This window comes from Papio anubis, chromosome X (genome assembly GCF_008728515.1).
Source record: "Papio anubis isolate 15944 chromosome X, Panubis1.0, whole genome shotgun sequence".
Classification (NCBI taxonomy): Eukaryota; Metazoa; Chordata; class Mammalia; order Primates; family Cercopithecidae; genus Papio; species Papio anubis.
The window spans coordinates 73,998,110-74,025,880 of record NC_044996.1 but is presented as its reverse complement, the minus strand read 5'-3'; the positions used below and the strand labels follow the sequence as shown (position 1 = coordinate 74,025,880).

The 27,771-nt window shown below is 37.9% G+C and overlaps 1 protein-coding gene across 5 annotated transcripts in view; it reads right to left on the bottom strand.

The window, feature by feature from the left end:
• Positions 1–27,555, bottom strand: part of CYSLTR1 (cysteinyl leukotriene receptor 1) — a 71,005-nt gene extending 43,450 nt beyond the window's left edge. For all 5 annotated transcript variants that reach the window (XM_031660739.1, XM_031660740.1, XM_031660741.1 and 2 more), the window contains exon 1: positions 27,042–27,555. The gene's annotated coding sequence lies outside the window, so the exon portion shown is untranslated. The remainder of the gene's footprint in view (positions 1–27,041) is intronic.
• Positions 27,556–27,771: the final 216 nt, after the last annotated feature.

The following is a 27,771-nucleotide window of genomic DNA, read 5'->3' as shown; positions in this document are numbered from 1 at the left end:
GACCCAGAAAGTTAAAATGACTGCCGGAAGTAACAGACAGAATTAGTGGCAGTGTAAAGACACCTCACTCACAGTCCAGTGCTATTTTCACTAAAGCATATAATTAAGTTTCAGATTCCACAAAGCCTTTCAATAGACACTGGCACAAGATAAATTCATATACTGCTACAAATCATGACAGTTAAATAAACTGTTGTGCAAAGGACTGCACAAAAGGCAAGGATTGATCCATTATTTTTGCTCTTTGTTTACAATATGCGAATATTGTTTGCTGAATTTACAAATCACAAATTTCTTTTTTTCTTATTTATCTTCTGTTCAATCTGTCCTTATCACTTATGCTGAATTATTCTTAAAGTACAGTTTTAATCATGTCCTTTCCCTCTCAAAGGTCTCCAGTGGCCTATTAATTAAGCTCAAAGAACTATTCAAGACTACAATAATATTCCCTCCTGACTGCAAAGAGTTACTTTCCTGTTGTTTACCATATGTGTATCATGCAAATGATGCTATGAACAGCTCCATCTCTCGTTTTGTCTCTTTTTCTTTGCTCAGGGCATTTTAAGGATGGCAAAAATGCTGTTTTGTTTTGCCATTTATAAAATGCCCTTTGTCCTCATCACTATTATATGTAATTCTAACCATCATTAAGACAATCTCTTATATCCCCTCTTCCCTAAAAACTTTCTAGATGCTCTGTATTACTTTGAAATAGTAGTTATATTAAAGGGGATGGATTAGCCACTTAATATGTATCAATTCTGTGCTAGATATTTGGAAAACAAGACATAGACCTTGCCCACTAAGGGCTTACAGTCTACTAGAGGGAGACACAGATATGTTAACAAATAAATGCACTGCATTATTGCAGCTGCTGTGATAGAAGTTGATAAAGGACACAGAGCATAAAAGTAGTAAATGGGTGCATGCATTTGTAGAAAAGGCTTTATAAAAGAGAGAAGGGTGGGGCATATGGGGAACAGTATCCTAAGTAGGGGGAGAAAGTAGAATGAGCAAGGAATGGAGGTGCAAAGTAGCCTGACATATTTAAGGAACATCTAACATTTTGATATGGCTAAAATACAAGATGAAAGTTGTATGTGTGTGCATGTGTGTGTGTTTGGGTGTGTGTGTGTCTGTGTGTGATTGGACTTCAGGGCTTAAAAGTGAGAAATTAGGTATAAAAGAAATGCAGAAAGTAGATCATAAAGGGTGTTATATACCATTCTAGATAATTTGAGTTTGTCTTCTAGGGAATTGCAAGTTACTAGAAGATGCAGAGTGAGAAAAGAATACTGATATATAAGGGAAAGAGGAAGTAGGACTGTAAATATAGTTTGTCCATCCCTGAGTGGTTTAATTTTCTTGATAAAATAAGAGGCAATATTATCTGCTGAGAAAAAAATGGGCTGCAGTAGGGTTCAGCTCATTGAAAGATTGGTGGAGGTTGGAATAATTGACTCTGGAGAATGGGAGAGAAATATGACCAAGAAGGGACTGACAGCCCAATTGAGGTTTGAGAATGTGAATTTTTAACAGCCCCAGTCTGCATGATTGTGTGATTTATTCCAGTAGTGCTCAGCAAGCACCCTGGGTGTAGGAGAGAAAATATACAAATGTTTCAATTGATCTAAAACTGGGGGCCACAGGGCAAATGTTATGAAAGGACAATGGAGTAAGGAAGTTAAGGATGCTACCAAAGAAGTTCTAGCCCAAGCAATTAGGCAAGGCAAAGAAATAAAAGGCATTCAAATAGGAAAAGAAGTCAAACTATCTCACTGCTGCTGATGATTATATACATAGAAAACCTTAAAGACACTGCAAAACAAACCTCCCAGAACTAATAAAAAAATTCAGTAAAGTTTCAGAATATAAAATCAATGTACAAAAATCAGTTGCATTTGTATACACCAAAAACATTTTAGCTAAGAACCAAATCAAGAACACAATTCCATTTACAATAGCCACAAATGTTGAAATAGCTAGAAATTTATCTAATCAAGAAGATTAAAGATCTATACAAAGAGAATAACAAAATGCTGCTAAAAGAAATCAGAGATGATACAAATAAATGGAAATATATTCCATGCTCATAGAATGGAAGAATCAATATTGTTAAAATGGCCATACTGTCCAAAGCCATTTATGGATTTAATGTTATCCCATCAAAATACCAATGTCATTTTTCACAGTTAGAAAAATGAATTCTAAAAATTTATGGGAAACCAAAGAAAGCCTGATTTACCAAAGCAATTGTAAGCAAAAGGAACAAAACTTGAGTCATCACATTACTCAACATCAAACCATACTATGAGGCTACAGTAACCAAAATAGCATGATACTGGTACAAAAACAGACACATACCAGTGGAACACAATATAGAACCCAGAAATAAATGTACACACCTACAACCATCTGATCTTTGACAAAACTGACAAAAATAAGCAATGGGGAAAGGACTCCCTATTCAATAAATGATGCTGGGATAACTGGCTAGCCATATGCAAAAGAATGGACCCTATACCTCTCACTATATACAAAAATTAACTGAAGATGAATTAAAGTTTTAAATGGAAAACCTCAAACTTTAAAAATATTAGTAGCAAACCTAGGAAATACCCTTCTTAACACTGACTTTGGCAAATTAATTTATGGCTAAGTCCCAAAAATCAATTCAAACAAAAACAAAAATAGACAAGTAGAACTTAATTTAATTAAAGAATTTCCGCAAAGCAAAATAAACTACCAACAGAGTAAATGTGCAGCTTACAGAATGGGAGCAAATATTTGCAAACTGTACACCTGACAAAGGTCTAATATCCAGAATCTATAAGGAACATAAATCAACAAGCACAAAATAATCCAATTTAAAAATGGGCAAAGAACAGGAACAGACCCTACCCAAAAGATTATAAATCATGCTGCTATAAAGACACATGCACACGTATGTTTATTGCAGCACTATTCACAATAGCAAAGACTTGGAATCAACCCAAATGTCCATCAGTGACAGACTGGATTAAGAAAATGTGGCACATATACACCATGGAATACTATGCAGCCATCAAAAAGGATGAGTTTGTGTCCTTTGTAGGGACATGGATGCAGCTGGAAACCATCATTCTTAGCAAACTATCACAAGAACAGAAAACCAAACACCGCATGTTCTCACTCATAGGTGGGAACTGAACAATGAGATCACTTGGACTCGGGAAGGGGAACATCACACACCGGGGCCTATCATGGGGAGGGGGGAGGGGGGAAGGATTGCATTGGGAGTTATACCTGATGTAAATGACGAGTTGATGGGTGCTGACGAGTTGATGGGTGCAGCACAGCAACATGGCACAAGTATACATATGTAACAAACCTGCATGTTATGCACATGTACCCTAGAACTTAAAGTATAATAATAATAATAATAATAAATAAATAAAAAAGAAAAAAAAATAGATCCACAAAAAAAAAGAAGTTGTACAAATGACCATCAAACATAAAAAATACCCAACATCACTAATCACCAGAGAAATGCAAATTAAAACCACAGTAATATACCGTCTCACAACAGTCAAAATGGCAATTAGTAAAAAGTTAAAAATAAAAGATGCTGGTGAGGCTGTGGAGAAAAGAGAGTGCTTATACACTGCTAGTGGGAATGCAAACTAGCTCAGTCGCTATGGAAAGCAGTTTGGAGATTTGTTGAAAAACTTTAAATGGAACTCTATTTGACCCAGCAACCTCACTAGTGGCTATATAGCCAAGGGAAAATAATTCAGTCTATCAAAAAACACATCCATGCACATGTTCATCAAACTGCTATTCACAATGCAAAGACATGGAATCAACCTAAATGGTCATCAATGATAGATTGGTTAAAGAAAATGTGGTACATATATACCATGAAATACTATGCAGCTATATAAAAAACAAACCAACATGGATGGAGCTGGAGGCAATTATCCTAAGCAATTAACATAGGAACCAAAAACCAAATACCACACTTCCTTGCTTACAAGTGGCAGCTGAATATTGAATACATATAGACATAAAGATTAGAACAATGGACACTGTGGACTACCTGATGGGGGAGGAAGGGAAGTGGGCATGGGCTGAAAAACTACCTATTGGGTACTGTGTTCCCTACCTGGGTGTTGAGATCATTTGTACCCCAAACCTCAGCATTATGCAGTATACTAATGTAACAAAGTGCACAATGTACCCCTTAATCTAAATAAAAGTTGAAACTATAAAAAATAAAACTAGCAACAATAGAATGCAACCAAAATAATAGTTAAAAGTAAAATTATGAAGAAGTTTAATAGATTGGCAGAAAAGGGAGGGCACAAAAGACTTGAAGACTCACTGAGATGTATGAACTGGTGTAGTGGTAAAAGGGATGTGAGAGATCTGAAATCCTATGGGCTTTAGTCAGAGTGTTGTACACCGGAGTTCCAAATTTCAATTCTGTGGTGATAAATAAGGCCCTGGGCATGAGCATGGAATGAGTAACCAAGGTGGAATATGAATGGACATTGTTTCAGATAAGGTGGTAAAAATTGAAGTCAGCTTGTTGGGTTGGTTGTTACATGGAAGATGAAGTTACCAGTGTGATCATAGAATTTAGGGGGTAGAAAGGAGAACTGTCTAGGAGGTTGACAGATGATGTGAATAGGAAAGATTAGAGGATGACATAGATGAATGTCTTTTTGCATTATGGTAGAAAAGTAATGATTTAGAGTAGCATCAGCAAGCCAAGAGACAGCTGATAGACTCTGGCTCACAGTATATGGGATGTAGAAAAATAAGCAGCATACTTTTGATGAGAAAGACCAAGGTTAGCTTAAGGCAAGGACATGGTGAGAGAATTCTCTGTAGAGGTTTAGGACATAGGATAACTTACTCATAATGGAAAGTGTGTTCCAGAAGGCACAGTAAATAAAGGGTTAGAAAGGTCAGATGTGGAAGAATTAGAAGGAAGGAAGTACAGTGTATTCTCACGATGTTAGAACCTTGGAGAACAGTTGACTAGAGAGTTGATGGTTCAACCACAGAATTCAAATTTCTGTTTTTACTTAATTTGTCTCTAGCTCTTCTTTGTACTTTTTAAAAATAGTAATTGTATCAGAGGATGGAGCAAGAAGGCAGAATGGAAAGTTCCACCAATTGTCTTCCCTGCAGGGACATCACTTTAACAACCAGCTACAAAAATACAAAAAATCACCCTTCATAAGAACCAAAAATTAGGTGAGTACTCATAGTACCTGGTTTTAAGTTCATATTGCAGATAGAGGCACTAAAAAGGTAGAAACAACAGCTTTGAATTACCAATGCCACTACTCTCCTATTCCCTAGCAGTGAGTAGGAGTGACAGTGTGGTGGGAAGAGTGTTTCTGTGTGCCAGAGAGGGAGAGTGCAGCAATCGTGAGACATCGAACTCAGTGCTGTCCTATTAGAGCAGAAAGAAAAACTGGATGAGACTCAGCTAACACCTGCCCACAGAGAGAGCATTTAAACCAACCTTAGTCAGGGGAGAATTACTAACTCCAGCAGTCAGAACTTGAGTTCCTGCATGTCTTGCCACCAGGGGTAAAGTGCCCTGGGGCTCTAAATAACCTTAAAAGGCAGCCTAGGCTGCAAGGACTGCAACTTCTAGGAAAGTCCTAGTTCTAAACTGTGCCCAGATACAGTGGACTAGAGGGACATGTGATCTACTGAGACACCAACCAGGCCAAGGGAGTGCTCATATCATCCTTCTTCTTATCCCAGCCTGCACAGCTTGCAAGTCCAAAATAGATGCCTTCCTCCTGCTTGAAGAGACAAAAGAGAAAAGTGGGGAGGACTTTATCTTGCATCTTGGATGCCACCTCATCCATAGCAGGATAGGGCACCTGTTAGAGCAATGAGGCTCCCTTTCCAGGCCCTAACTCCTGAATGACATTTCTTATTTATTTATTTATTTATTTATTTTATTATTATACTTTGAGTTCTAGGGTACATGTGCATAACGTGCAGGTTTGTTACATATGTATACTTGTGCCATGTTGGTGTGCTGAATGACATTTCCAGACATCCTTGAAGGGAAGGACCCAGTCCTGGCAACACTCATCACCGGCCAACTGAAGAGCCCTTGGGCCCTGAATAACCTGAAATGATATCCAGGTACATTGCTGATGGTTTTTGGTGACACTGAGAGCTGCTGGCTTCCGGTGAAACTCAGCATATTCCAAGCTCTAGTGGTTGAGGCAAGATTCCTTCTGCTTCTGAAGGGAAAGAAAAAGGTGAGGGGGATTTGGTCTTATACCTTATATATCAGCTTGGCCACAGGGAGGCAGACCACCAAATGACCTCTCAGGGTCCTCAAATCAATAATATGGCTCTTGTATGGCATTTCTGTATGTTTCTTGGGCTGGAAGGGAACCTACCGTTCTGTAGGTGAGTCCCATGTTGGGCAGCATTGACTACAAGCTGACTAAAGGGAACTTGGCATTTAAGGGAACATTGGTAGTAGTCTGACAGTAGTCTCCATGGGCCTATGGTTATGGTGGTCATGGGATGAGGCTTCTCTGCTTTGGAAAGGGGAGGGAAGAGTGGGAAGGACTGCATTTTGTAATTTGAGTGCCAACTCAGGTGCAGTGCAATAGCACACCAGGTAGACACCTAAGGATTTTGATTCTAGTCCCTGACTCCTGAATGGCACCACAGGACCCACACAAAGAATGGGGAAACTTGCTACTATTAAGAAAGGGACACAAGCCTGGCTGGGTTTACCACCTGCTGATTATAGATTCCCCAGGGCCTTGAGTAAACATAGACAGTAGCCAGGGAGTGGTTACAGCAGGCCTGGGGTCACAGTGGTGGTAGCCACAGGGATGCTTGTGTCACTCTACCCTCAGCTCTAGGTGGTTCACAATGGAGAGAGGGAGAGACTACATCTGTTTGGAAGAAAGTAAGGGAAGAGAACAAGAATCTCTGCCTGGCAATCTGTAGAATTTTCCCACATCTTATCCAAGACCACCAAGGTGGAACTTCTATGAGTCTGCAAGAGTCACAGCATTACTGGGCATGTGGTGCCCCAAGATTCAGATACAGCTTAGATCACACACCCACATCCTTTTGAATATCTAGAAAGCCTTCCCCAGAAGGACAGATACAAATAAGCCCAGACTGCAAAGACTACAATGAATACCAAATTCTTCAATTCGCAGACACAGATGAACATCTACAAATATCAAGATCATCCAGGAAAACATTACCTCACCAAATGAAATAAATAAGTCACCGGGGACAAATGCTTTAGCAACAGAAATATGTGACCTTTCAGACAAAGAATTCAAACTAGCTGTTTTGAGGAAACCAAAAAAAAAAAAAAAAGGAAAAAGCAATCTAATACAGAGAAAGAATTCAGAATTGTATCAGATAAACTTAATGAAGAGATTGAAATACATAAAAATAATCAAGCAGAAATTCTGGAGCTGCAATTTAGTATGACAACTGCAAAAAATGCAGTTGGTATACTAAAATTTGCATCAGAGTCTTTTAATAGCAGAATTTATCAAGGAGAAGAAAGAATTAGTGAGCTTGAGGACAGGCTATTTAAAACTACACAGTCACAGGAGACAAAGGAAAAGAGAACAGAAAGCAATGAAGCAGGCTTACTAGAAAAATAGCCTCAAAAGGGCAAATCTAAGAGTTATTATTGGCCTTAAAAAGAAGGTAGCAAAACACATAAGGGTAGAAATTTTATTCAAAGGGATAATAACAGAGAACTTTCCAAACCTAGAGAAAGATATCCATATCCAAAAAGAATAAGTGTATAGAACACTAAGCAGATTTAACTCAAAAAGACTACCTTAAGGGTTTTAATAATCAAACCCTGAAGAATCAAAGATAAAGAAAATATCCTAAAATCATCAAGAGAAAATAAGCAAATAATATGCAGTGGAGTTCCAATAAATCTGGCAGTAGACTTTTCACTGGATACCTTACAGGCCAGGAGATAGTGGCATAACATATTTAAGGTGCTGAAGAAAAAAATGACTTTTTTTCATTGTCCAAAATACAAATTTTATCCACTAAAATGAAAACAGAAAAAACAACTACTGCAATGTAAATAATATAACAACAAAAATAACAAAATATCATAATATACAAGGCCAAATCACATCATATACACTCACTACACCCACTCTACCCTACCTTAGCCCATAATCAAAGGGACAGGGGAATAAAACAAATGTAGCAGGAAAGGCAATATAAAGCCATTAATTAAATAACTGGAATTTAGTTTGTAAATGCTAAAACCATTTCTCAAAAATTAAGACAATGCTTTTGATCAGCAGACTAAATTACTACAAATAAAGATAAGTACTTATTACAAAACAACTTGAATCTTTGCATGGCTAAAATGTAAAATAAGTGGTGACTTGAAATCCTAGAGTGAACTTTATATAGGAAAGGAATGTCTACCTGTAGACACTGAGAACTCTTGGGAGGGGGAAAAGATTTGGATGTAGTTATAGTTTTGACTTTGCAGATGATCATTTTTGCAGAATTAGATGGAAAAGATCCAGTGCTTTTTATAGTTCAAACACAGACAAATGCTGGTAAGTCTCCTAAAATTTGATTAAAAGTTGGAGTGCTGTGTGATTTTAAGAACCTGAAGCAACAGCATTTCTAAACAATTCTTAAAATAAACTTGTTAGCACATCAGTGTTGTGCATTAAATTTCACAACTCACAGAGAAGAAAAAAAATGTCTTTCTTAACTCTAAACACACAAGTTTTAGAAGAAAAATTTTAATAAACTGCTGCTCCCAGAACAGGAAAAGCCTTATGCTAAAACAATTTATTCCTGGAGTCCTTAACTAACAACTAGATTGAACTACCTACCTGATTTGGAGCTGATGTGTCCTGGAAAACATATTTTAAAAATTTTAACACTTTTCTCCCCTTGCAGAACACTTTAAATTTAAACTTAAAGTCTAGACTATACAGATCAAATTCAAGTTAATGACTGTATAACCAAACTAAGTGACAGACAGTACAAAGGTGAAGAACTGAGGATTTACATACTAAAACATAAGCAGGGCAGTCATTATTTAATTTTTAAAACCCTGATTTAAATTTGCAACATTCTGGCTGGGTGCACAGTGGCTCAAGGCTGTAATCCCAGCACTTTGGGAGGCCAAGGTGGGCAGATCTCTTGAGGTCAGGAGTTTGAGACCAGCCTGGGCAATATGGTAAAATCCCATCTACTAAAAATACAAAAATTAGCCAGGCATGGTGGTGTTCGCCTGTAATCCCAGCTACTCAGGAAGCTGAGGCAGGAGAATCTGTTGAACCTGGGAGGCAGAGGTTGCAGTGAGCCAAGATCAAGCCACTGCTCTTCAGCCTGGGCAACAGAGCAAGACTCCATCTCAAAAAGAAAAATAAATAAATAAAATAAATTTGCAATGTTTTAAATGAATACCACTTAAAGTAGTGATCAACCGAAGATAGGTGAACACAACAACACTCTTTCTCTTAGAAAGTACAACAAAAATATAATTTTTTACAGTTTTACTCTCAAACTTTTCTCTGTAGTAACATGCCTTCCTCACCTCTACAATAGGTTTGTTGTGAGAATCTTGTAATGTAAACCCTGGATGTTCTATGAAGCATTTTTAAACTTCTAGCTTATACTCTACTGACTCTTATTCAAGTGTCTTTTAAAAAATATTTAAACAACTATTCTTTTCTTGCCAATATTTTTATAATTTCCAAGAGGTTTTAAGAATTTTGAGAGAATATTTATTTCATAAGTATCTACTACTATTACTAGTCAAGAAAACAAATGTAGGTAGAGGAAAGACTTAACATTTTGTCCTATATACATCTTAATCATCCTAACATTAAAAACTCACGTGAAGCTTTAAGATACAAGATGATATGAGACTTTTTTTTTTTTCGTACTAAAGTGCTATTTTATTTTATTTTATTTTACTTTATTTTTTTAAATTTATTTATTATTATTATACTTTAAGTTGTAGGGTACATGTGCATAATGTGCAGGTTTGTTACATATGTATACTTGTGCCATGTTGGTGTGCTGCACCCATCAACTCGTCATTTACATCAGGTATAACTCCCAATGCAATCCCTCCCCCCCCTCCCCATGATAGGCCCTGTGTGATGTTCTCCTGAGTCCAAGTGATTCATTGATCAGTTCCCACCTAAGGAGTGAGAGAACATGTGTTTGGTTTTCGTTCTGTGGATAGTTTGCTAAGAATGATGGTTTCCAGCTGCATCCATGTCCCTACAGCGACACAAACTCATCCTTTGATGGCTGCATAAGTATTCCATGGTGTATATGTGCCACATTTTCTTAATCCAATCTGTCACTGAAGGACATTTGGGTTGATTCCAAGTCTTTGTTATTGTGAATAGTGCTGCAAATAAACATAATGCAGTGCATGTGTCTTTATAGCAGCATGATTTCATAATCCTTTGGGTATATACCCAGTAATGGGATGGTTTTACCATGTGGTACATCTATAGTTCTAGATCCTGAGGAATTGCCATACTGTTTTCCATAATGGTTGAACTAGTTTACAATCCCACCAACAGTGTAAAAGTGTTCCTATTTCTCCACATCCCTCCAGCACCTGTTGTTTCCTGACTTTTAATGATCGCCATTCTAACTGGTGTGAGATGGTATGGCCATTTTCACGATATTACCCTTCCTATCCATGAGCATGGAATGTTCTTCCCACTTGTTTGTGTCCTCTTTTATTTCACTGAGCAGTGGTTTGTGCCCTCCTTGAAGAGGTCCTTAGACTCTCTGTGTTGGATTCCCAGGTATTTTATCTTCTTGAAGCAATTCAGAATGCAGTTCATTCATGATTTCATCTCACCAAAAGCCACTATGTGTCGTGATTTTTGCAGTACTTAATTCCTTTTGTATCCTTGAGGATTCCTTGCTTTAGTTGCCAGTCATTAAGGAGATTTTGGGCTGAGACAATAGGTTTTCTAAATATACAATCATGTCATCTGCAAAGAGGGACAATTTGACTCTTCTTTCCTAATTGAATACCCTTGATTTCTTTCTCTGCCTGATTGCCCTAGCCAGAACTTCCAACACTGTACACAGAGTGGTGAGAGAGGGCATCCCTGTCTTGTGCCAAGCCAAAGGGAATGTGTTTCCAGTTTTTGCCCATTCAGTGCTGGAGGCCAGCTGGCCAAGAAGTTTTATTATTTTATAACTGCCCATCTAATTAGTATGTACAACTGCAGAACTTAGGGAAGGAACATTATACTGAAAGCCAAAGAAAATGGTGTTTAATCAGATCTAACTCATATCATCACATTACTAGACATATATGTCATTTATTATATTATTTTCTTTTCTTCTTTGTGTAATTTGAAAAGTAAGAGAATCGTTTTTTCAATGGCTCTCACCAAAATTAATGAGCACAACTTCATACACAAGATCGAAATTTCAGCTGTTTGTTCCTCATCCAATTGCTATAGCTAGTGTCTAAAAGCTGAATTATGATTTACTGGGAATCAAGCTGAAAGTAAGGCCAGTAGGTTCAACTAGATTGCAAATACCTTGTAAGGAGGAATTTTGTCTTCACATCTCTCATCCAAGTATTTTACTTCCCTTACACTTTCTCATTTTCCTCAGCTTTGCATAGTAATTTGCATGCACAGCAGGAAAACAATAAATAGACTAGTGAGATTCTAAGGTCTTTCTTTATGGAACATTATATTTTTAACTGTACGCACATGCCACTTAAGGTCAAGGATAGCTGCTAGTTTGTTTGCAAGAGACCTTTGAGATCTTGTACCAATAGACTTTAACATGTGAAAAAGCAAAGATTCAAAACCTGCATAGATTGTAGTGGTGTTTAATTTCTTTAAGAGCACATAGCTAGGGCTGGGAGTAGAACCCAGGCATTATGGCCTCAGAATCAGTTCTAATACTATACTGCCACCCCTTATTCTCACTCCCTCTTCCTTTGATTTCCTTCATTAATGACACATTTTTCAGAGAGAGTCAATTGAGTGCAATTCCAGATTAAAAACTAAAAAGGTCAAGAGTTGGTCCTCAGTTATTTGCTTCATCTTCCTTTGGAAATACACTAACCTTCCTGGTTTTAAAAGATAACTTTTGAAATGAAGAATGATAGAAAAATGAGCCAATGTACATATCTCTAATTTGGATGACAGAAGAAAGTGTAATGGCACTGCTACCAAACTCAAGCCCAAGAATCACCAGAGGTTATACTGGGAAAACCAGAATACCCACACACATCCTTGGAAGGAACTGGCATGCCACCAGCGTGGAGTTAGGTGAAAACTGTGAGTTCTCAAAGTGTGATTGGGTGAAAACCTGCCTCTGAACAGACATCCCCACTGGGGAATCTGAAAGTCCAGATCACAAGAGGATTTAACCTTACCTAGAACTGAATCGGATTTAGGGGTGCCATGTGAAAATACAAAAAGTAAAAAGCAGTAGTGGGAAGAGCCTATAGGCACCCCATTATCCAGTTTTGAGCCCAGTGAAGCCATCCCTGATCATAGTCTCACAGGGCCTTTGGGAAAGGCACCCAGTGGAATTAGGAGAGTCACAGGGTGCAGCTCAAGTCCTGAATTGTGCAACAACCTGGCACTCCACCTCTGAACAGCTTATGGAGCAAATGGGGTTCTGAAGGACAGAAACTTACACATTGTGGGCAGATAGGAGGGGTAACTTGAACAAAGCCTTTCTCTGTTTGCTCAGTGGGAAGCTTATGGTCTTGGGACAAGTTCTGAGTTCCCGCACAAGTGTTTGCCTGGATCTAAGCTTGGCACCATTAGTGGAGCACCATGGGAGTGAGGCTGGCCTTCTGCCAACTGTGTGTGGGAGAGTGTGGTGAGGCCTTCACCACCAACCATCCCCACCCCTTTAGCAACATGGCACAATCAAAGCAGCTATAATCCTCTGGAACATATAATCCTGTTGGCCTGAGAACCACATTCCCATTCCTCTGGAGGGCTTTGGCAAGCTCCTGCCCATGGAGGAGCCCGAGCCACACCCACCCAGCCTACCCCCAGCTGATGATATTTCTCTACCTGCCCTGGTAGATGAACACAAAGCATACACACCCAGCCATATGGATCCGCCCATCACCTGAGTAACGAGAATACTTCCCACAGCCAACATAGCAGTTTTATATCCCACTGCTAATGCTACAGCTGGTGCCTCGTAAGCACCACCCTCCTGGCTGGAGGCCAACCAATTCAGGCTAATAAGGAACACGTGGCAGAATAACCCTGCTCCTGGGAAGAAGAAACAACAGAAAATATCACCACCTTGCAATGTCCCGGCAACCAGAGGTCTTGGGTCTGTTCACTGTACAACTTCACTGCTAGCATAACCAGCATTTGAGAAAGCCAGCACACCAATCATATCTACACCAAGGACTCCTCACAGAGTTCCACCCACTCCCCTACACCAAATCCACAGCAGGTGCTGGTATCCATGGTTGTATGAAAATCACAGGATCTTTGCAGATATTTCCTTAGCACCACCCTAGAGCTTGGTATCTCACTGGGTGGATAGACCCAGAAGAGCAGTAACAATCTCTGCAGTTTGGCTCTCTAAAGCCCCATTCCTAGGGGAAGGGAGAGAACACACATCAATGGATCACCTTGTAGTGCAAAAAGAATCTGAACAGTAGGACTTGAGTTCAGATCTTTCCACTGGTGGGTAAGCCACAGCAGAGTGCACAATTGCAGTGCTGGGTGCAGTAGGGGAAGTTCCCGCACTTATACCCCAACAAGCTGGTAATCTCTGTGATCATGAAGGGACTTGAGAAGGGGTCTTGTCTCTCTACTCCACTGCAGACACAGCTGGGGCTTCTCCCACAGGAATGCAGTGTGGAGTCACCTATAGACAACCTTCTGGAAAAATCCAGGGTGGGCACAGCCCCACAGAAGGAGCAGCACACTCCAGACCAGGCCTGCACAAGAGTAGCCGCAATTCCCTTCCTACTTGAAATATCAACATTTATATAGATGAAAGGAAATGCCTGTCTGATCTGGAATAACTGAAACACTAGAACAGGAGTGAGATGCAGGTGAATAGCTTCCTGAAGACCCAGCAGAAGAGGTAAGGCAGAGTTCCCACTCCTTCATCATGATAAAACCTTAGCACATCTAATTGGTGAGCCCCAGACACCTTCATCAAGGCTGAGACCTTGGCCCACTGTTGGATGTTACATCTACCTGCTGCCTTAGCTACAACTGGTGCCTACCCAGGCCACCTCCCCTGACTGGCCTGAAACCTGAATCATCAACCCAGTAAATAAAACACGTAGAAAAAATTAAATGAATAAACAAAGTGTATATCATGAGAGAATGTGATAAGCTTTTGAGAGATCCCTGCCATTTTAACCCAGGAGAGCAGTAGTATAGACTCACACCCAAGAATCTAACTATTGGCAACCACATTGGGAAAAGCCAATGCACAAACACAATGGCACTTATGACCACAGAGTGAGCATCAAAGCAAATTAGAAACATTGAAGTCAGATCCCAGAGGACAAACCCCAAAAATCCAAAACCACAGTTCAATAAAAAATAAATTCAATAACAATTTTAAGAAACAGTCTATCCAGATGAGAAGAACAAAAGTATCTTGGTAATATGACAAAAACAGAGTCTCTATAAACACCCCAAAAGTTCACACACACTCCACGTGTTAACAGGATCCAGTGCTAAAAGAAGAAATCCTCTGTAACTAGATAAAGAATTCGTTCAGAAGATTCATTATTAAGCCATGCAAAGAGATTAATGAGAGAAAAGTGAAAATCAACTTAAATTAAAAAAAACAGGATATGAATAAAACATTCTCCAGAGAAATAGATATCTTAAAGAAAATACAATCACAATTTTGGAAATGAAAGACACATTTAGAGAAATACAAAATGCAGTGGAAAGCCTAAACAATATGCTAGAACAAGTAGAAGAAAGAACTCTCAGAACTCGAAGACACAGCTTTGAATTAATGAACTGTGACTCAAGACAAAGAAAAAAGAATAAAAATGAATGCAAAGCCTCCAATGAAATTTGAGGTTATGTTCCTGAGGAAGAAGAGAAATCTAAATGTTTGGAAATCCATTTGAGGATATATAACTGAGGAAATTTCCTGGTCTTAAGTAGAGATCTAGATCTCCAAATACATGAGCCTAAAGAACTCCTGGAAGTTAATTGCAAAAGATCATCACATTAGTAACCTATGAAGGAAACCTATCAGATTAACAGCATTTCTCAGCATAAACCTTTTATAAATCCACAAAGGATTGGGGTCCTATCTTTAGCTCCTTTGAGAAAAGTATTTTCAGCCATAAATTTTGTATCCAGTAAACCTAAACTTCACAAATGAAGGAGATATACAGTGGTTTTCTAGAAAAGAAATGCTGAGAGAACTCTCCACTACTAAGCACTACAAGAAACGCTGAAAGAAGTTCTAAATGTTAAAACAAAAACCTCAAAAATACATCAAAAAATAGAACCTCCTTAAAGCATAAATTTCCAAAGGCCTATAAAACACTAACAAAATGAAACAAAACAAAACAAAACAAGGTATTTAGGCAACAGGTTAGCATGATGAATGGAACAGTACCTCACATCTCCATATTAATATTGAATGTAAAAGGCATAAATGTTCCAGTTAAAGATACAGAATGGCAGAATGATAAAAGTCCACCAACTAAGTGTATGCTGTCTTCAAGATACTCATCTAACGCCTAAATATTACTCACATAAACTTAAGGTAAAGGAGTGGAAAAATATTCCATGCAATGGAAACCAAAGTTTATGCCAGCCCTACACAAACGGGATTTAAATCAATAACAGTAAAAAAAAAAAAAAGGCAAGAGGGACCATATAATGATGATAAATAGTGCAACAGAAAAAATATCACAATCATAAATATATATATATGTTCTAACATTGGAGCCCCAACCCTCATAAAACAGTTACCAGTAGGACCTAAGAGATGAGATGGATGGCAACATAATAATAGTGGGGACTCTCAATACCCACTGACAGCACTAGACATGTCATTAAGACAGAAAAGTCAACACAGAAACAATGGACTTGAATTATACACCATGAACAAATAGACTTAAGAAATATTTACAGAACATTCTACTCAACAACTGCAGAATATACATTCTTATCAACAGTACATGAAAAACATTTTCCAAGAGAGACCATATTATAGGCTACAAACAAGTCTCAAAAAAATTTTAAGAAAAATCAAAACATATCAAGTATCCTCAGACCACAGTAGAATAAAACTGAAAATTAACTCCAAGAGGAACCTTCCAAACTATACAAACATATGGAAATTAAATAATCTGCTGTTGAAGAATCTTTGGGTAAACAATGGAACTATTAAACAAAAATTATTTGAACAGAATAATAGTGCCATAACTTATCAGAGCTTTGCAGATACAGAAAAGTGCTGGTGAGGAAAGCCATGGCATTAACAAATGCTTACATAAAATATCTGAAAGAGCACAAAGAGACAATCTAAGATCAAGGTTATGTCAAGGAACTAGGTGAAACAAGAACAAACCAAAACCCAAACCCAGCAGAAGAAAAGAAATAAATAAAGATTAGAGCAGAACTAAATAAAATTGAAACAAAACCCCAAAAAGATCAATTAAATAAAAAGCTGGTTCTTCACAAAGATAAACAAAATTAAATATACATTAGCAAGATTAACCATGAAAAGTAGAGAGAAGATCCAAATAAACCCAACTAAAAATGAAATGGGAGATATTACAAACCAATACCACAGAAATGCAAAAAAAAAAAAAAAAAAAATACAGTTTTACTGTGAACACATTTATACATACAAACTAGAAAATCTTAGAGGGATATAGGATACATTTCTGAAATATGCAAACCTCCTAGATTACATCAGAAAGAAATAGAAACTCTGAACAGACCACAACAAGTAGGAGATTGAAACAGTAATAAAAATATTGGCTAACAAAAATTGTCCAGAACCAGATGGATTCCACAGATGAATTCTACCAGAGACTCTAAGAAATTGCCATCAATCCTGCTGAAACGATTCTTAAAGATAGAGAAAGAGAAAGTCCTCCCCTAAATCATTCTCCTAATGAAGCCAGTATCATTCTGCTATCAAAACCAGGAAAGGACATAATAAGAAAAGAAAAACTACAGACCAATATCCCTAATGAACATACACATGCAAAAAATCCCTCAACAAAATAATACTAGCTAACTGGAATCCAACAGCATAACAAAAAGAAAATACAGCATGACTGCTGAGTGCCTCTATATCAGGGGTGCAGGGATGATTTCACACACACAAATCAATAAATGTGATATATCATATAAACAGAATTCAAAAACAAAATCATATAATTATCTCAATAGATGCAGAAAACATTTGACAAAAATCCAGCATTCATTTAGGAATGAAAACCCTTAGCAAAATTGGCAATACACGAAGATAATAAAAGCTACCTATGACAAACCCACAGCCAACATTATAATTGAATGGCAAAATTTGAAAGCATCCCTGAGAACTGGAACAAGAAAAAGGATGCCTACTTTCACCACTTCATTCAACAGAGTAATCAGGAAGTCCCAGACAGAGCAATCAGACAAGAGAAAGAAATAAAGACATCCAAAACTGGTAAAAGAGGAAATAAAGTGTCACTGCTAACTGATGATATTATTGTATACCCAGGAAACCCTAAAGACTCATCCAAAAAGTTCCTAGATCTGATAAACGAATTCAGGAAGTTTCAGGCCAAGCAAAATCAATGTAACACAAATCAGTAGTGCTGCTATTCACCAACAATGACCAAGCTGAGAATCAAATCAAGAGCTCAATCTCTTGCAACAGCAGCAAAATTAAATACTTAGGAAATCTACTCAAATTAAGGAGGTGAAGGATCTCTATAAGGAAAACTACAAAACACTGCTGAGAGAGAAATCATAGATAACAGACAAATGGAAACACATCCCATGCTTATGGATGGTAGAATCAATATTGTAATGACCACAGTGCCAAAAGTAATCTACAGATATAACACAATTCCTGTCAAAGTACCATAATCATTATTCACAGAACTAGAAAAAGAATCCAAAAATTTATATGTAACCAAAAAGAACCAGCATAGCCAAAGCAAGACTGTGAAAGGAGAAATCTAAGGCATTACATTGCCCAAATTCAAACAATACTTGCAAGACTATAGTTACCAAAACAGCATGGCAATTGGTATAAAATAAACACATAAACCAACGGAACAGAATACAGGACCCCAAAATAAAGCCAAATATTTGCATTCAACTGATCTTCACAAAGCAAACAAAAACATAAGCTGGGAAAGATACCCCCATTCAGCAAATGGTGCTGAAATAATTGGCAAGCCACATGTAGAAGAATGAAACTGATCCTCATGGTCTTTCACTTCTACACAAAAAATCAACTGAAGATGGATCAAAGATTTAAATCTAAGACCTGAAACCATAAAACTCTAGAAAATAACATTGAAAAATTCTTCTAGATGGTGGCTAAGGCAGACTTCATGACCAAGAACCAAAATGCAACAAAACAAAAATAAATAGATAAGACCCAATTAAACTAAAACACTTGGCAGAGCAAAAGCATAATTAGGCAGAGTAAATAGACAACCCACAGAATGGGAGAAAATATTTGTGAACGCGCATCTGACAAACAATCCAATATACAGAGTCTACAACAACTCAAATAAATCAGCAAGAAAAAAAACCAAATAATCCCATCACAAAGTGGAAAAGGGACATACATAGACAAATTCTCAAAAAGAAGATATAAAATACCAAAGAACATATGACAAAACATCAACATCACTAATTATCTGGGAAATGCAAATTGAAACCACAATGAGATAGTACCTACTCCTACAAGAATTACCTGCAACAAAAAAATAGATGTTGGCATGGGTGTGTGAAAGGAACACTTTTATGCTGCTGGAGAAATGTAAACTAATTACAACTACTATGGCAAACAGTATGGAGATTGTAAGGAACTAAAAGTAGAACTGTCATTTGATCAGCAATACTACTATTGGGTTTCTACCAGGAAAAGAAGTCATTATGAAAAGACACATGCACATGCATGTTTATCGCAAAACTTTAACTCAAATTACAAAACATATGAATATTTCAGGCCCATCAGATATTGACTACATATAAAATGTATATCTACACCATGGAATACTACTCAATACATACAAATAAGCGAAATTATGGCATTTTGCATCCAATCTGGATAGAGTTAGAAGACCATTATTCTAAATTGAACTAGCTCAGGAATGGAAAACCAAACATTTATATATTCTCACTTGCCATGTGGGAGCTAAGCTATGAGGATGCAAAAGGCAATGGAATGACATAATGGACTTTGGGGACTCAGGCAAGGTGGGAAGGGAGTGAGGGATAAAAGACTACACACTGGGTACAGTGTACACTGTTTGAGTGAGGAGCACTGAAATGTCAGAAATCATCACCAAATAACTTACAATGTAACCAGAAACCACCTGTTCCTATGCAAGGTGAATTAAAAGACCTAGAGACGATACCATTCAACCCAGTAGCCCCATTACTGGGTATATACCCTGAAGGAATGTAAATTTTCTATTATAAAGACACATGCATACATATATGTTCACTGCAGCACTATTCACTGCTTGAGATGTGGAATGCTTCATGCCCATCAATAGTAGATTGGAATGAAAAGAAAATCTATGACATATACACCACTTTCGAATACTATGAAATAATACAAAAGGAATAGAGGTTATATATCCTTTGGGACATGGATGGAACTAGACCCCTGATCGCCGCCAGCTAAATGCAGACAAGAAATGAAATACATGTTCTCACTTATAAGTGGGGCTAAACAGTGAGAACTCATGGACATATATATAGGGAACAACACACACTGGGGCCTGTTGGGTGGGAGGTGGGCAGAGGAAGGATCAGGAAAATAACTAGGGATGTGGAAGCAGCCTACCTTGGTGACAAATCTGTACAACGAACCCCATGACACATTTACCCTGCTGTAACAAGCTGCATCCTGCACATGTACTAGACTTAAGAGTTAAAAATAAAAGAAAACTCATACAGATGATTCAGGCTCATCCACTACAGCCTAGGTGACTTACCTAAACTTTAGTCTCTCATTTTCAGCTGCTTATTAGATTGCTCTACTTGATATCTTGTCTTTAAAATTTCAAACATATTTTCAGACAAATGCAACCTTCTCTTCAACATTAGCCCCATCTTATGTTTCTAACAACTGGCAAGTATAGTCTTGATCAGTCAGGCTGGGACCTAGAATCCTCCAGCTCCATGCTTATTTTATCCCTGTCTAGTCCTGTTGATTCACTGTTTTTGCAGTGCCTCTGACCCTTTCCTTCTTTCTTTCTCTTTCTTTCTTTCTTTCTTTCTTTCTTTCTTTCTTTCTTTCTTTCTTTCTTTCTTTCTTTCCTTCCATTCCATTCCCTCCATTCCATTCCATTCATTCCTCCTGTGACCTCCATGTCCCTCAGATTTCGTTTATTCTGGTCACTATAATTCTATTTTTACTTATACCTGTCCACCATTTAGACAGTAAACTCATAAACTCATTCTTGATCAAGATTGCTTTATTCATTTTGCTCTTTTCCTCCGGATGGGCAGAAACTGAAAGAATGCTTCTATTGGTTTAGGCTATTGTAGGAGTAATGGGGAGTATGTGATTTTCCAGGGTGGATGTCTAGGATCAGAGGAAGGAGCATGTTTCTCTCTCTCTCTCTCTCTGTGTGTGTGTGTCTGTGTGTCTGTGTGTGTGTAAGCACAGGTGCTGTTATGCAAGAATCTAAATAATGATGTAAAGTGATAGTAAAATGTGGATACATCGAGCGGGGTAGAATCTATTTAAAAGAAACCTGAAAATTCGCAGAGTGCAGGGGACCATGGCTCATGGATGGACACTTTACAAATCACCAGAGAAGAAAGGAAAGAGGGTGGAGCAGATTGAATCTACACATTTCGGCAGAAAGGGAGGCAAAGATCTTAAAACAAAGAAGGCATAGCAGTGGCTCATGCCTGTAATCCCAGCACTTTGGGTGACCAAGGTGGGTGGATCACCTGAGGCCGGGAGTTTGAGACCAGCCTGACCAACATGGAGAAACCCTGTCTCTACTAAAAATACAAAATTAGCCGGGCATGGTGGCACATGCCTATAATCCCAGCTTCTCAGGAGGCTGAGGCAGGAGAATCTCTTGAATCAAGGAGGTAGAGGCTGCGGTGAGCCGAGATTTTGCCATTGCACTCCAGCTTGGGCAACAAGAGTGACACTCTGTCTCAAAAAAAAAAACAAAAAACAAAACAAAAAAAACCATAAATGGTCTGGTGGGGCTGGAGGAGAGTTCAAAAGTGCCATAGGTCAGAGACTAATGGAAATCCAAAGACTCAAGGATATGTTTGATTATAGGGTTTGAATGAGACTGATGGGTATTTTTGGATTGAACCAACAGCAGAGACAATATGATTAAATCAGTATCTGGATGTACTTTTATGATTCTATTAAGTTATATGCCTGCCAAGATTTCCTTTACCTTTCTAGTAAATACTAGCATGCACCAGATAGTCTGTATGTGTTGGAGGACTGCCAACAGGAGTGGGGTGATGAAGGCAGGGCCAAAGCAGAAGAGGAAGTGGGGAGGCTGGGACTCAGGGTTCCTAAAACTGATACTTCCTCTTCTGGTGCTGAGCAGTGGCAGGATGCAGAAAACATATTTTAAGAGGGTGCAGCTCAGTGGAGCACTGTTTTTATTTGACCAACTCCCCAGTGCCCTCTTTCCTCCTCTCCATGTAGCCTATTACTGTCAAATGAAAAAAAGTTGGTTGTGCCATCCTGTAAGTCTGAGCTCAGGGAGGTTAGGGACAATGCTGTATTAATCTTTTGATACAGTAGGCACTCATTAATGTTTGTTGAATCAATATCTGAATGAATAGGAGAGTCAACAAATATGAGTGTTTTGTAAATTACAAAGCTCTTTAAAATTTAAATTTTTATTACTCTCTTTCTTATTCATATAAGGCTCACCTACTTTGACCACACCACCCCACAGTCATATCTCTCTTTGCACATAGGAAAATGTGGAATTGATGTTTATTGAGTGATTGTTTATTGATTGACTAGAGTAAAGCTACTCATTCTCTATGGAGACTTAATCTACAAACCATCAGGCTATACTAATGATCCCAGTGACTTTCTTCCATCGTAGTGAAGGATTTGGGGGAAGAGGGCAGAATGACCCTTCTGTCTGTGATCACTTTAGCCCTATCATTACAATAAGTAGCTTTCTTACTTTATATTTCCAGGGATGTGTTGCTCACAGGGATATGCTTTTTGGGAATACATTTCCAAGGATATGTATTCTCATTGGTATTTAAAACTATGGGGGGACTGATACTTCGTTGCTGACAGTTCTCAGGTGTTTCTTCTGTAGTCTCTTATTCTCCTTAAGAGGAGAACGTCAAACCCATCAATTCAGGCCATTCTGTTGTCAGACAGTTGGAATCTAAACTTTATATGACACTGTCAAACCAAAAAGGACCTTGGACTGTGGCATTCAGAACTAGTGACAGTGTGTCTCCTTCCATTGTACTGTGCCAAAAATGCTTTATCCTGTGTAACCAGATTAAAAGGATGCATAAGACCAGACCTTAAGGGAAATGAAAGTTACCAAAAGGCAATAGAGATCTTGAGGAGTGCATGAGTGCGTGCGACAGTGTATAGTGCAGGATACTTTCACCCCTAGTTTGGATGATAAAAATGTGTTGCAACTTACATACATACTTTTGAACTTCTTGTAAAGCACTAACTAGAGGGCCTTTTTCCAGGAATACCTCTATAACTCTCTACCTAATTCCTAGCAGCTTGGAATCCTCTGATGTTCTGAGGTCATTGCTCTCAGCTAACTCTGAGGCCTGCTTCTATCATCTTGGCATTTAGATGTCTGGTTCTTGCCAAATAATTGTTCTCTATGAGATTGCTTTTTATTTAAGGCCCTTTGTCTTAAGTAAGAATTCAAATTCAGATCAACCACAAATGGTAACCAATTTGGAATGAAAAGAAGCTTTATTACCTTCTGAGGCCTGAACATTTTCTAGGAACTTTGGAATAAGTATGTAAGACACATCTGAGATGTTTGAGTGTTGTTATTATTAGCTCAATTCCACTGAGCTTGTTGAATCCATGACAACACAAAGACAACCATTTCTAGAAACAAACACTGTTAATGTGAAATTTATGAGAAATCTTAACAAGTCTTATACTTTAGACATCTTGAAATGCTATTCAAAATTGGATTTTTCTTTCCCTTTTAGGGAAAAGGGATTGATGAAAAATAAAACAATATCCAAATATCTCCTATTTTTTCTTTAGCTCAAGGACCCTAAGTCTAGATCTGAACTCCTGTTTCTTTTCTATCAGTTACATTTAAGTAGAGCTCAAATGTCTGGGTTATATTGATTCTGAAAGCACTCTAAACAAGATAATGACATTTTATTCATCAAAAGGAAAATCAACTATGTGTTAAATGTCCAAGGGCTTATGTTTACTCTTCTGTCTCTTTTCCTCTATTTCTATAAGGACCTCTTCCTAACTTATCCCCCAAATTTAAAATATTTTTTCTTTCTCTTTTCTTCCCTATGTACCCCCCACCCCTAGTCTAGAAGAAGGACTGTGGGGCACAAAGAAAGGAGAGGTCATGTCATGATGAGATGGAGTGGGATGAGACAGAATGAAGCAGCAGTATAGAAGAATTTATACAGTGGCCTTTTCTACTAATCCATAAAGAATTCTTAATTAAAGGCAAAAGTAATTGTCATCTGATGGTGTTTTAGCACCTTGATTGTAACATGAATTAATGGACCTAAGATGTCTGGATTTATCTAATCAAATTAGGTAAAAGGAATGACTTTATTGCCTTTTCTGTAAGGATGAGGATATGTACTTCTTGCTATGAGTCTATCAGGCTTCCTTCTAGTTTTTTTTTTTTTTAGACGGAGTCTCACTGTGTCGCTAGGCTCCAGTACAGTGGCTCTATCTTGGCTCACTGCAACCTCTGCCACCCGGGTTCAGGTGATGCTCCTGCCTCAGCCTCCTAAGTAGCTGGTACTACAGGCAGGTACCACCACGCCCAGGTAATTTTTGTATTTTTAGTAGAGATGGGGTTTCACCATATTGGCCAGGATGGTCTCAATCTCTTGGCTTTGTGATCCACCCACCTCAGCCTCCCAAAGTGCTGGAATTACAGGTGTGAGCCACCACACCCAGTCAACAGTTTTATTTCTGCACTGCAAAGCAACAAATTGACATACTGACTAATCTATCTTTTGTAGGGTTGACTGATATAAATATATCTTTCAACAGTTTGTTCATATCTGATTGAACTGGGAAAACTTTTCTCACTGACCCTGAAATCATACCACATAGGTGTTCATGTGGCCTGAAATGCAAATAACACTGGAGTGAGAGATAAAAGTGACTTTAGGTCTTTTTATTTTAGACACACACACACACACACACACACAACTACACATACATATTTTAAAAACATGATTTGTATTATAACCAAATCTGTGATTGAACTAGTGGTTTTATGAAAGAGTAGTGGGATATTGTGTTGCATTCAAAACTTGGTGCAAAAAACTATTTTAATCCTTAGCATATAATCCTAAGAATCAATGGGCTTGGTTAAAGTAGTAACAACAAAAAGTGGATAGTGCTTTCACAGAAATACTTCTTAAATACTACTCTTAAATAGTTTTACTCCTTTTAGAGTTCACATTGAGGGTGTGCATAAGTATTGTAGGGCTAGTGACAACTATAATCCAGAGTGTTTGATGCTACTGACAGGTCCTAAGAGTAGGATGAAGTTGCTGAGACTTAGAGTGATGTCCCTGACCTAGAAATACAGTGTAGGGAGTAGAAAGTATCTAGCTCTACTCTCTCCCCATGCAATCAGTTTTGTTATGTGTTTTATCCTACTGGAATGAATGGAATTTAAACAAAATCCTTCTGATGGTGGTTTGTGTTTTCAAATTGCTTTCAGATTTTATATTTATCATTTTAAGAGATTTAGAAAATATTCCTATTAGCTCATTACTGCATTAGATACACAAAAGAACCAAGAAATACTAATGGCCATTAACTTGCCAGAGAACACCCAGCTGTTTACATGTCAAAGCTAGGGTGAACTCCCAGTGATCCCAGTTACCCAGTTTATCTCCCATTGAAATCCATGCAGCAAGATAGTTTAGAGCAGCCACTGTTAGGTGTTAAGAACATGAGAACAACAAAATGGACCAAAGTAGAGGTCCATACTGGGCAATGTTATTTGGGAGATTATGATAGTTACCATTCACAGTATCGAATTCACCAGGTTGGGTATGTACCTTAAGAATCAGCACCTTCCCTTTATTATTGGCCAATTATACTGAAAATACAAACTTATAATTTTCTATACTGTGGAAGAATCTTGCTTTTATGATAGATAAATAGTTTCTAAATGCATCAAAATTTCATTAAGGGAAGGTAGTGGAAAATGAGAGTTGATGATTCTGGGTTAGGAATACACTAACATGCTAAATTAAGTCTAAAAGCAAATTGCAAACTTTTCTTAACCTACCATTATCTGTGTGCTTACTGGCTCCCAAACTGACTTATTTTATTAGGAGGAACCCTGATTGGCTGGTGTAGTCAATACTTAGGGGAACAGGGGAACAATTTTTTATTAAAAATAAATAATTTTTATTTATTTATGGATGAATGTAAATATAGCACTTGAGGTTGTTTATGATGTAAAAACAGATAGCTTTTAGTTCTAATTAAGCCATTAATAGTAAAACAACAACAGAAACCATTTTTGAATGATTAAGACTTCTTGCAATAAAGTTAAAATTGTCTAGGAACAAATTTTCCTAATGTATTTCAAATGTAATGCAGTCCTTTGTATTTTGTAATGCATTGTAAAAATACATTTTTTTTGTATTTAAAATAGTGTACAGTCTAGTTCAGATTTAGTTACAGTTTCTTTTAAAATAATCATTTGTTAGATGTATGGTATCATAGCTTCTCTCTAGGTTTCAAAATAATCAGAATACTGGAAAGCAGAACCACTGAATTCAGTAGGTGGAGCTCACCAACCCATTTGTTTCCTCTTGAAAACAGCTTTTTTGCCGCTAAGTAGAAAAATGTTACTGGCTAAAGATTTTATTAAAATGTATGAATTTTTGGCTCTGTGTAAACTTAGTCTACGCCAGATGAGTCTAAGTTGCTAAATAGATCGTGCAATTTTCTTCTATTCAGTTATAGTTGAGAGAGCTTTATTTTTACAGTCTCTGGCCAGAACTGGCTACTTTCTAGTTGTACGGTGTGTTTCAAGAATTTTTTTTAGCCTCTCTCAGTCTATTTTCTCTTTCATAAACACGGACAGTAACACCTACCTTGTCTAAATTATAGGGTGTTGAAAGGTTCGGGGGGGATAATAAATGTGAAACTACCTTATGAAAATTTTACTCTCCACTGGTTTACCTTCAGTAATCACTACATATTTATTTTCCATATTGAAGGAAAATATCACTACATTAGAGAAACTCCACTGAACCCTCAAAATGGGATTTGAAAACATATCTCACATTTCTGGCTTAATTGCAAAGGTGCTAGAGGCTTGCAGAGTGTGTCTCCTCTGTATATTGCCACATCGAGCCCTAGAAGAAGCACTGAGCAATATTTGTTGACAGACTGATCATATAATCAGATCTCTGGCTAAGAAATAAAGCAGAAAGAATTCATACTAGCACCCAAACTTAAAGCAAGCAAGGCAGATAACTTATCCCCAAACTCCTGGGAATTTGCTAAAATTTACCATCAGTAACGTTTTACTACATACTGTTCTGGTCTCAGTACTGAATACTGAGTTTCCTTACCTGCTAACTTCAAGGTCCACAGTTTACTGTCCTTTGCGTTTTTTCTCAGAAGCAAGCTCCAAGTCTTCAGTAAATTCGATCTACCAGTCCTTGCAACTAATCCTTGTTGGTGAGCTGCACAGTATCTGGATACCCTGTAGGGTCATAAAAGCACAGTCCATTCACAGAGTGCCTGCTCTATAGGCAAGCTTCTTTGCAAAGATGGGTTGCTGCTATTTTTAAGAGGAGAGAGGGCAGGGCACATTTGCTAGCCAATATATACAGATATACAGATTCTTCTTCCTCTTTCAGATTAGCCTTCAAACTGTTAAAGCACTCCCGGAGTCTGACTTCTCTGGTGCAAAGTGGGGGAGGGGAAGGGTCAGAGAGGAAGGAAGAATAGAAACTGGAGACTTGCAGGTTGCGTGTATGTATAAATAAGCTTTTCTTCCTAGCTTCAGGAATAGAATTCTCAGGAAATTATTCTGCTGCTTTAAGATGGGAAGCAGAGGGGAGTGTTCTCTCTTCAGCTTAGTTCTCTCTGATTTCTATGACTGGGAGGTCATTAGACTATTTGTAAGTGGGGAAAGATAATCATGCCAGTATATGCTAATATAACTGGCATTATGTGAAACTTGATCTTAAGCAACGTAAATTTCATCTCTCTGTTTCTCACTCTCTCTCCTTAATGACACATGTGGCTCTATCCACATTCTAAAATGCCTTTTCCTTTCTGGTTACTTTTTGAGCT